The 10,204-nt window shown below is 47.0% G+C and overlaps 1 pseudogene; it reads right to left on the bottom strand.

The window, feature by feature from the left end:
- Positions 1 to 401: 401 nt before the first annotated feature.
- Positions 402 to 540, bottom strand: LOC119296520 (annotated as a pseudogene).
- Positions 541 to 10,204: the final 9,664 nt, after the last annotated feature.

Here is a 10,204-nt window from a genome sequence, read left to right as displayed (position 1 = left end):
GTCCATATACCAGTTTGTATCTATGCCGTATTGAGGAGCAGCAATGTTCGCCGAGCGCTCTTCCCCTCCCTGGTAAGCGGAGTCGTACCGCTTCCAGCACTTCCAAGCAACGTGCCCAACTTTGCCACAGATCTGGCACGTTGTTTTGGCAGCAGAATTGTTGTTGAAGCTGCCGCCGTTTCCTCCTGAGTTGCCACGGCCGCCACCGCCGTTGGGTTTGTTGGTGAAGCTCCGGCCGCGGTCACCATTGCTGCCAGCTTGTTTGTTGTTGAAGGCGCGACCGCGGTCACCACCATCGCCGCCGCCGTTGCCGTTCTGCTTGTTGTTGAAGTTGTTGAAGCGCCCGCGCGATGCAGCGTTGGCGGAGGACTAAGAGGCTCCCCCGCGAAGATTCATGCGCGTCTCGAAGCTCAGAAGCTGCGAGTACAACTCCGGGACAGTCACAGGTTCGACCCGTGAGCACATGGCAGAAACCACGGGATCGAATTCTTCCTCCAGCCCGGCAAGGATGTGTGAAACCACATCTTCTTCGTCCACCTTTTTTCCTGAGGCAACCAACTCATCACAAAGAGTTCTGATCTTACCGACGTACTCCGTAATGGTGGAGTTGCCCTTCTGAAGATTCGCCAGCGCGATCCTGACGTTGACGGACCGCGCTCGGGTATGTGAGGTGAGCATCCCTTGCACGGTGTTCCACAGCTCCGCTGCGGTGTGGCAGGTTGCTTGGATGGCCATCTCACGAGGTAGCGTAGTCAACAGATAGGAAAAAACCTGCTGATCACGAGCATACCAGGTGCCAAACTCAGGGTTGGCGGCCTTCGACTTGGTCTTGCCGTCGGTGCTGGTCACCTCGATCGTCATGGGCGGCACTTCTTGCTCCAGATCGAGGAAACCCGCCATCTGCGCCCCCCTGATGGCAGAGAGGACGGTGGCGCGCCAGAGAGCTTCGTTCCCCCTCGATAGTTTCTTTGTGGCGATGTGTGCAAAAGGAGATGAGGGGAACGTATTTGTGGATGAGCTCGCCATGGATGAATCCGAGGTAGGCTCTGATTACCATGAAAGATTGCGAGGTATTGGTGTGAAGCGTATACCTCCTGGCAGGGACGTGTGCGTGTTTATATATCCAACAAGATTACAAGATGCGGCAGGTGGTTTAGACTTGACCCCTAGTGCAAGCTATACAAGGATATCTACTAGCACCGGGTCCTCTAACCACCTGCCTTGATATACAAGATAACACACACGCACACAACTATAATCGTGACATTGTCACGTTACAACGCAAGTCTATCTTCTAACAGGGCGTGCTCAGGCGCACGAAGCTGCAAAACCCAGTTGTGGCGCGAGAAGAAAGAAGATGAAACTCACTCGTGCTACGACAATTTGGTTTGAAGAGAGCTCTAAACGAGGCCTCCACTAGAGTGCAAGCTCCATAAGATAGATAATATACAATGATAGCGACACATATGATGACTCTGCTAGAGTGCATTTTTATGTGTTGATCACCATACTAATGGTTATTATGGCGATAGACGGTGAGGCTAGGGTTTGCATGGTACACCAGCGCGACCACATCGATGGCTTTGTTGGATAAAGGGTAGGCTACACTGGCATAAATCAAAAATTTCTACCGCGTTTATCCCTGGAACTCTGCAAGTAATCGACCATGGAGCCATGAATTACCCATCTACTCATAGTGCATCAAAAGACAACCAATGTCGCATGTCGATGCCAATGTAGTCGTACTACTCTGTCTCACAATCACACGTACATCTCCTTGGAGATCTCATGAACGATTAGTCCAAGTGTTGTATGTGCATCGCCTCCAAGGTATACACACGCTATGAGGACTGGAAGATCACACACCGGGGTGCTAGCTCCGAAGGCACGATCTGGATGGAGGGAGTGCAGCGTCTAGGATTTGTTTCTCACATCAGCATTCAGGCTAACCCTAGTGTTGCCCATCCCTCGCTTATGTGGACCTCCTAACGGGCTACCTTAGATGCCCATTAGCACTGTAAACGCAATAAAAGATGGATCACATACAAACTCTATTCCAAGCCACTTAAGCCTGTAACCCCAAACGTACACATATTCTTGGACATGGCCCGAGCACACCTACTCGACCAGTAACCGGTAGCGGCCTCTAGCAAGACGCGCTGACTCCCAAATACACATAAAGACCAAATCAGACGAACCATTCACAATTGTATGACTCGAAATACAATTGCTAACTACCAAACATGTGTGAATCAATCCCACCGCATGTACTTGTGAACAACTATGTGTTTAAAGGTCCCCTAGACTCTCTTCCTGGATCATAGGACGCCGAGCCATCGACAGACAGACTAGCTCACCTACGAGTACGCATGGCTGGACCAACATGTTGCCAGGGAAAGGATGGCAGGCACGGCTACCTCACATCGCAGAGCACACCCCATACATCATGGCCTCCTCCGACAAGCACCAAGAAGCCCACCTCAAGATGCCGAGTAGGACCACCCCTGATGCATCATCGGCAGACCACCACCCGCGCGAAGCCTCGACCACCACACCACCGTCCCAAGGAGGCGCCTTCAGGAAAAGAAAAGATGTCGTCGAGTCATTGCCGCCAAATCCAAGGGATTTTGGGGTTTCACCCGGGATGGAGGTGGAGTGCCGGGGATAGATCTCGATGTTGTTTACAGGAAGAAGAACATCGCCCGAAGCGTTGTCGGCATCCCGGGCCGGCGGGGAAGGACCACCCATCTTCTTTTTAATGGCTAGGTTTAAACTGTGGAGTAATCAAGTCTTTATTTTGAAAGAATTTCTATAGTGAGGCCGGCAAGTGGCCCAGGACAACTTGTTGGAACACTTGAAAGTTATCAAATCTGAAAAACTTCTTGTCGTTTCTGGTGACACTATGAAAGTGATGACTCCCTTACTTCTATTACCACTGATGGTATTTTAAGTCATCCACGAGCTGTAAGCTGAGTCACTCACTTATCCTTATTGTACATTCAGAAGATTGTGTACTAGAAAAGGAGATGATTCCATCACTAACAGTTGATCGCAGGGCAACTTTTATCTTTAAACTCTAAAAGAGGAAACCACCGAATGTTGACCTCTTAATTGGCAATGTTCATCCTTGATGCAGTTATACAAAGCGGGTTCATCCAATATATGTTTGTCACCCTAATGCCACGTTATCTGACAGAAGAAAATAAATTCAAATGGGATGCAATCCGACATGATCATCCTTTTGCATGCCGCTGATAGTCAACTTCCTACCGCCTCGCAATGAAATTTGTAAAATTAAATCGGTTGATATTAAAAATAACTTTTACCTCATTTTTACTATCTGAGTTGGCCGAGAAAAGAGGAATTAATAGACTAACATGTGTAGCATGGTGGAATGAGGTTATTTAATCGGATATCCACTTTGGTGCCTAGGCTCATCTGCTTCCACTCAGAAAAAAATCAAAATAAATACTAGAAAAATTAAAAAAATTCCATTTTTCTGTGTGATAGATAATTTGTTGCGTGAGGTCCACTTTAAATTTTAACTTATTTGGACATCTGAGTAGCTCTCGGTAAAAAAGACAAATCGGGCCAAAACAGTGCGTGAACAGTAAACATTTTTACAGACCCTGATTTTGTCTTTTTTGCCGAGAGCTGCTCAGATGCTCAAATGAGTTGAATTTTGGAGCGGACCTCACGCGTCGAATTATCTACCACCCAATTTTCTTTTGGAATTTTTTGAATTTTTCTAGTATCTTTTTGATTTTCTTGCTGAGCATGGGTGCAGATGAGCTCGGGAGCCAATACTCCGCGTCCGTTATTTAATCTATTTTTGTGCTGGTCTAGAATCCACATAGTCTTTCTTCTTAAAAGGGCAGAGATGACTTGCCTATGCATCCATGGGCGTAGACAGACCCCAGGCTAGTGGGGCGTGACAGTTTGATTATTCATTGATTATTGTTGAGTATATTGATTAGATTAAAAACATAAGATAGACTAGGAAATATTCTGGCTTGTCTTGTACTTCAAATAGATTATGTACTTTATATATATATATATATATATATATATATATATATATATATATATATACCCACGAGGCTCAAGCAATACAACAAATATTTCATCAAATCCCTCTCTTCTTTTTAACATGGTATCAGCCTAATTGATCTAACCCTAGTCGTCGCCCGCCGCTTCCGCTCCGCGTCGCCCCTGGGGCGGTCGGTCTCCATGATCGCCGCTGGGGGCCGCGCTGCCCATACTTAGTATTCGTCCGCCGATCACGTTGATCGGCTGCCCTAAAGAGTCTTTTTTCCGATCCGCCGATTGGGGTTTTTCTTTCTCGCCAATCAATTGATCAGTGTTATTTTTCTTTGATTTACCGATCTATCATCGGTTTGCGTCGCCTGCCGCCGCGGTCGACCCGATGGCGCCTCTACTTGGACAACGGATCAAGATCAGTTGCTGCACGGCACCCCGGCTTGGACGCATGCAACGGCGTCATGTGTGCTGATGCGGCGGCTCCTCGCGCCGTCGCGCGTGGCTACCACGTGGTGTGGTCGCTCGCTCGAGCCTGGCACAGGGCCACGCCCATCCACACCGTTGGTACATCCCGTGTGCAAGTCTTGCTATTTGTGCATGTGCGGGTGTGCTCCGGTGTGCGTGCATGCATGCATCGTACTACCAGGCCGAATCCCGTCTGCCGTACTCACGCGGTCACGCCGAGCAGCTTCGTTGACCCCGCGAGCAATCGACTTGATCACTCGAAAGCACGCGATCCGCTCCGTCTTCGTCATGCGTTCGGTCTGATCAATCGCACGTGCGTGTAACGTCATCGAGTACAGCGCGCCCCTACATTGATTGAGCATCGGACTGTCGTTATGTTGCCCCGGCCGGCCGCAGCGCCGCAGTCCCGTGGTTTTCTCCGCGACTGCTGCGTCGCCGCTTCAGGCCGTAGTGTCGCGGCCCGCGGTCTACTGTCGCCCAAAGGCCGTCCTATCCAGTTTGTCTCCATGGCTGCACCGACCCTCGCGCTGCCGCTTCGTCGCCCCGTCGATCCGTAGCGAGCGTGGCACGTGGTCTCCGTCGCCGCCTGAGGTCGTCCCTGTGGCTGCAATGACTCGCGCGCCGCTGCTGCGTCGCCCCTTCGGGTCGTTGCTACCTTTTGAGCTTGCGTTGATTTTTTCCTTAAAAAGGAAATGGTGATGCAGTAAAGTAGAGTAAGTATTTCCCTTAGTTTTGAGAACCAAAGTATCAATCTTTTTTTAGAGAAAAGGCATCAACCGAGCCCGAGATGGGGCTCGAGCCTAGCCCGGCTTTGAATTAACAAAGCCATCAACCGGCCAGGATTACGGATCACAAGAACCAAAGAAAGAAAAACAACACGGTAAGATACATAGACGCTGGAAAGCAGCTAACTAGCCTCAAAGCTACAAGCTAGAAGATAAAACAGATAAGCACACAACTGCAGATTTCGAGGCCCTCCTCCGAGAACGAAGCACCAGGGAGCTAGACCAAGCTGGCACCGAGGAGAAGGGGATGACCGGCATCACAGGGAGTGTGGTCACCAAACAGCTATGGACCCCGGCGCGGCACAACCATCCTATTCCATCTCTGAAGTAGGCCACAACCTCCTCGCCTGGCTCGAAAGGCGCCGCACCGTCGGAAGATAGAATGCTCCACCTAGAACTAGAATGGTTGTCGCCGGAGGATGGCCACATAGAGAGGATCCCCGCACTCCCGACGAGCCGCCAAAGCTTCCCACAAGCAGAATTGCCCATGGCCCGGCTGCATAGGAGGGATAGCACCAAGCTTGGACGAAGAAGACACTCCACTGACGTCGCCGAAAGCACCCCAACAGCGCACACCAACCAAACAGCTCCCAAAGGCGACGCCTTCAAGAAGGAGTACGACGCCGAGAGCGCCGCCGCCGCCCACCGAGGTTAGGGCTTTCATCCGGGAGGCTAGAGGAGGGCGGCTGGAGGGAGTCAGACCTGACAAACGCCTCCAAGGAGGAAGAACGGTGCCCTCGGGCGCCGCCGCCGTCGCTGCCAGCCATGGCCGGCCATGGATTTCTCCTGGTTTGTCTCCACACCACCACCCCACCCGCAACGGAGGCCGAAGATCGAAGAAGAACGCCGAGCCAGGCCCGGAGGGGAGGGGTCGCACCGCGTCGGGGAAAGCAGGGAACGCCAGATCTGGTGCCGCCGGCCGCCAGGACCGCGCTAGGTCCACGCCCAACGGATCCCCGCCGTCCTTACGGCCAGGGACACCGCCACCATGCCCGCGCCACCGCTCGCCGCAGAGTCGGTGGCGCCACTCCGACCGAGGCCGCCGCCCCAGATCCCGTGGCTCCCAGCGAAAAGCAGAGCAGCAGATGCCCCGCCGCCACCTTCCTTGGCGGCGCCCCGGGCTTGCACGGCGGCGACCTCAGGCGGCGGCGAGGGGGTGGGAGACGGGAGGGGGAGGACTCTACCGCGATCTAGGGTTTCGCCCCCGAGACGCCCTGGAGGGGCGGCGCGGGGGTCGGGGGAGACTCGGTCCCAAGGTATCAATCCAGTAGGAGACAACGCACAAGTCACCGAATACCTGCACAAACAAACACCAACTTGCACCCAACGCGATAAATGCGTTGTCAATTCCTTCACGATTATTTGCAAAGTGAGATCTGATAGAGATGGATAAACAATAAAGTAATATTTTTGTATTTTTAGTTTATAGAACGAAAGTAAAAGATTGCAAAGGAAGTAAATAAAAAAATAAAATTGTAGATCGGAAACCTATATGATGGAAAGTAGACCCAGAGGCCATAGATTTCACTAGAGGCTTCTCTCAAGATAGAAAATATTATAGTGGGTGAACAAATTATTGCCGAGCAATTAATAGAAAAGCGCAAAGTTATGACGATATCTAAGGCAATGATCATGAATATAGGCATCACGTCCGTGTCAAGTAGACCGAAATGATACTGCATCTACTACTATTACTCCACACATCGACCGACTCCTGCCTGCATCTAGAGTATTTAGTTCATGAAGAATAGAGTAACGCATTAAGTAAGTTTATCCCATGGGGGTATTAGACCCGGTTCATGAGCCCAGGGGGCCGGCCGGGGCCTCGTGGGCATTGGTCCCGGTTCGTCTGGACCCATTTGTCCCGGTTCTAGGCACAAACCGGGATCAATGGACCTTGCTCCTGGCCCACATCCATTGGTACCGGTTCATGCCTTGAACCGGATTAGATGGGGGGGGGGGCTTTAGTGCCGGTTCATGCCACGAACCGAGACAAATAATTTACCTATATACCCATCGCGGCGGCAGAGCACTCCACAGTGCTCTGATTTTTCAAGCCGGCGAGGGGAGGGCATTTGGGTGCTCTAGTTCACCTCCTATGCACACGAGGTGTTCGATGAAATGCCCGAGCCACACTAGTTAATCTTTCTCCTCTCGAAACTCGACCTCCGAGCTCCATTTTCCCCGAGATTTGTCTAGGTTTAGCGGTCCGTCGCATCCTGTCCCCGTCTTCAGCGCCGTCGATCGCCCGCGCCGATCTCGTCGCCGGCACCACCATGGTGAGCCTCTTGTTTTTATCTTCTTTCTGAAAGAAAAAAAATTCTTACTTCAGATAGATACTTGTCTAATTTTCTTATTTTCTTATTCATTGTTATTATATAGTGCGATAGTTTTGGTATCCGCCCCCGTCGGCCCTCGTCCTGTTTATGATTCAGATGTGGTATATATTATCTTTTCATAACTATTTGGTTCATTTATTGTTTATGACAATTATGTCGACCAATGTGACATATATTTTATTTATCTAGGAGGTTGTTCAACCGGAAATTCCAACCGACCCTATTGTCGAGAGGTTAAATTTAGTTGAAGAAGAAAACAATTACTTAAAGGAAAAAATAAGAAAAATTGAGGAGGAGAAGATGATATTGGAGTTGCATGTTGCGGATGTCGTCGATGATCAGATCAAGATGGATGCAATGCGGTTGAAGATTAAAAAGATTAGAAAATATGCCACTCATACCGAGGCTTGGTATCATTATGAAGTTGGATCAGTTGTTACCTTGGTTGCAATTATGATCGCATTTGTTGTTGCATTGAAATGTTTTACATAATTTCAATGTATGGTTTAATTAGATGCTCTGGAGAGCTATATGTTGTTCAATGAAAACTATGTATGTACTTTGGTTTTAATGTGATGATGAACTTCTATTAATGATGATATGTGGGTGAAATAATGATACCATGCCAACTTGAACCTTTTCAGAGTTCATTTCAAATGCTTTTCAATTTCATGGTCTTATAGCTCAAAATAATCAGTAAATGCATGAAAAAAAAACAAATATAGTCAGAAAGGGTTGTAAATTGATGATGTGGCTTTGAATGGTGCATTTTGAACACAGAAAAACTATGGATTTCAAATAAGTTCAAAAAAATGAAATCCCTTTGTAACAGACGAGTTTCCGTATGAAACCCTGATACTTCGAAAGAGATTGTCCGTTTTGTATACGAAGTGCATCCAGTTTTTGCCGTAACCCTCTGTACTTTCTTGCACATGCTATGTGGGTGAAATGATGATACCATGCCAACTTGGAACCTCTCCAGAGTTCATTTCAAATGCTTTTCAATTTTATGGTCTTATAGCTGAAAATAATCAGTAAATGCATGAAAAAAAACAAATAAAGTCAGAAATGATTGTAAATTGATGATGTGGATTTGAATGGTGCATTTTGAACACAAAAAAACTGTGGAGTTCAAATAAGTTCAATTTTTTTTTGAAATCCCTTTGTAACACACGAGTTTCCGTATGAAACCATGATACTTCGAAAGAGATTGTCCGTTTTGTACACGAAGTGCATCCAGTTTTTTCCGTAACCCTCTGTACTTTCTTGCACATGCTATGTGGGTGAAATGATCATACCATGCCAACTTGGAACCTTTCCAGAATTTATTTCAAATGCTTTTCAGTTTCATGGTCTTATAGCTCTAAATAATCAGTAAATGAATGAAAAATACCAAATGAAGTCAGAAAGGGTTGTAAATTGACGATATGTCTTTGAATGGTGCATTTTGAACACAGAAAAACTATGGAGTTCAAATAAGTTCAAAAAATAAAATCCCTTTATAACAGACGAGTTTCCGTATGAAACCCTAATACTTCGAAGGAGATTGTTTGTTTTGTACACGAAGTGCATCCAGTTTTTGCCGTAATCCTCTATACTTTCTTGCACATGCTATGTGGGTGAAATGATGATACCATGCCAACTTGGAACCTTTTCAGAGTTTATTTCAAATGCTTTTCAATTTCATGGTCTTATAACTCTAAATAATTAGTAAATGCATGAAAAATAACAAATGAAGTCAGAAACAAAATAAATAAGTAACTTGAAACAAAATAATATAAACTTTAATAAAATAGATAATTAGAAACAAAATAAAAGAAAAAAAAATAAACTTTAATAACATAAATAAAATTTATGAAACTAAAATTATCTAAGTATTTTCTGTTCAAAACATTATAAACAACCTCTAGTATTATTGAAACTAAAATTATATAAAATTGATGCAACTAAAATTATCAAAGTATTTTATGTTCAAAATCATTAAAAGCAAATTTTTTTTTCATAAAGAACTTTTTTTGTTAGAAACTTTAATAGCAAAAAGAATTATCATAAAATAAAATTAATAAGTAATTATAAACAAAACAAAATAAAATAAATAAGTATTTTGTTGTAAGTAGAAACAAAACAAAATAAATAAGGCAAAAAAGAGAACAAAAAAACTGGGAAAAAATAAAAAATTTGCCACCAACTGGCCCACCACGGCCTGAATACGACTAGAAACCCATCCATGGGCCAGGATTTAGGACCGCAGAAGGCCCATCAGGCATATCAGTAACAATTAGGCCCGTAAGCTTGGAATGGAGAGGAGCTTGAGAGGGGTTCGCCAGTGGGGCTTATAAATCACTGCGCGCCCCTCTCAATTAGCGAGGTGGGACTAAACTTTGGCCGTGACGCGGGCAGCACAGGGGCCTTTGGTCCCGGTTGGTGGCACCAACCGGGACTAAAGGGGGGGGCATTGGTACCGGTTATTGCCACCAACCGGTACCAATGCCCACCCTTTAGTCCCGGTTTGTGCCACCAACCGGGACAATGGGCCTCTGCTTCCCGCCCTTTGGGCTGCTGAAAAGAGACCTT

Source organism: Triticum dicoccoides, chromosome 4B (genome assembly GCF_002162155.2).
Source record: "Triticum dicoccoides isolate Atlit2015 ecotype Zavitan chromosome 4B, WEW_v2.0, whole genome shotgun sequence".
In the NCBI taxonomy this organism is placed as follows: Eukaryota; Viridiplantae; Streptophyta; class Magnoliopsida; order Poales; family Poaceae; genus Triticum; species Triticum dicoccoides.
The sequence above is the reverse complement of the archived record's forward strand: the minus strand, read 5'-3'. Positions and strand labels throughout refer to the sequence as shown.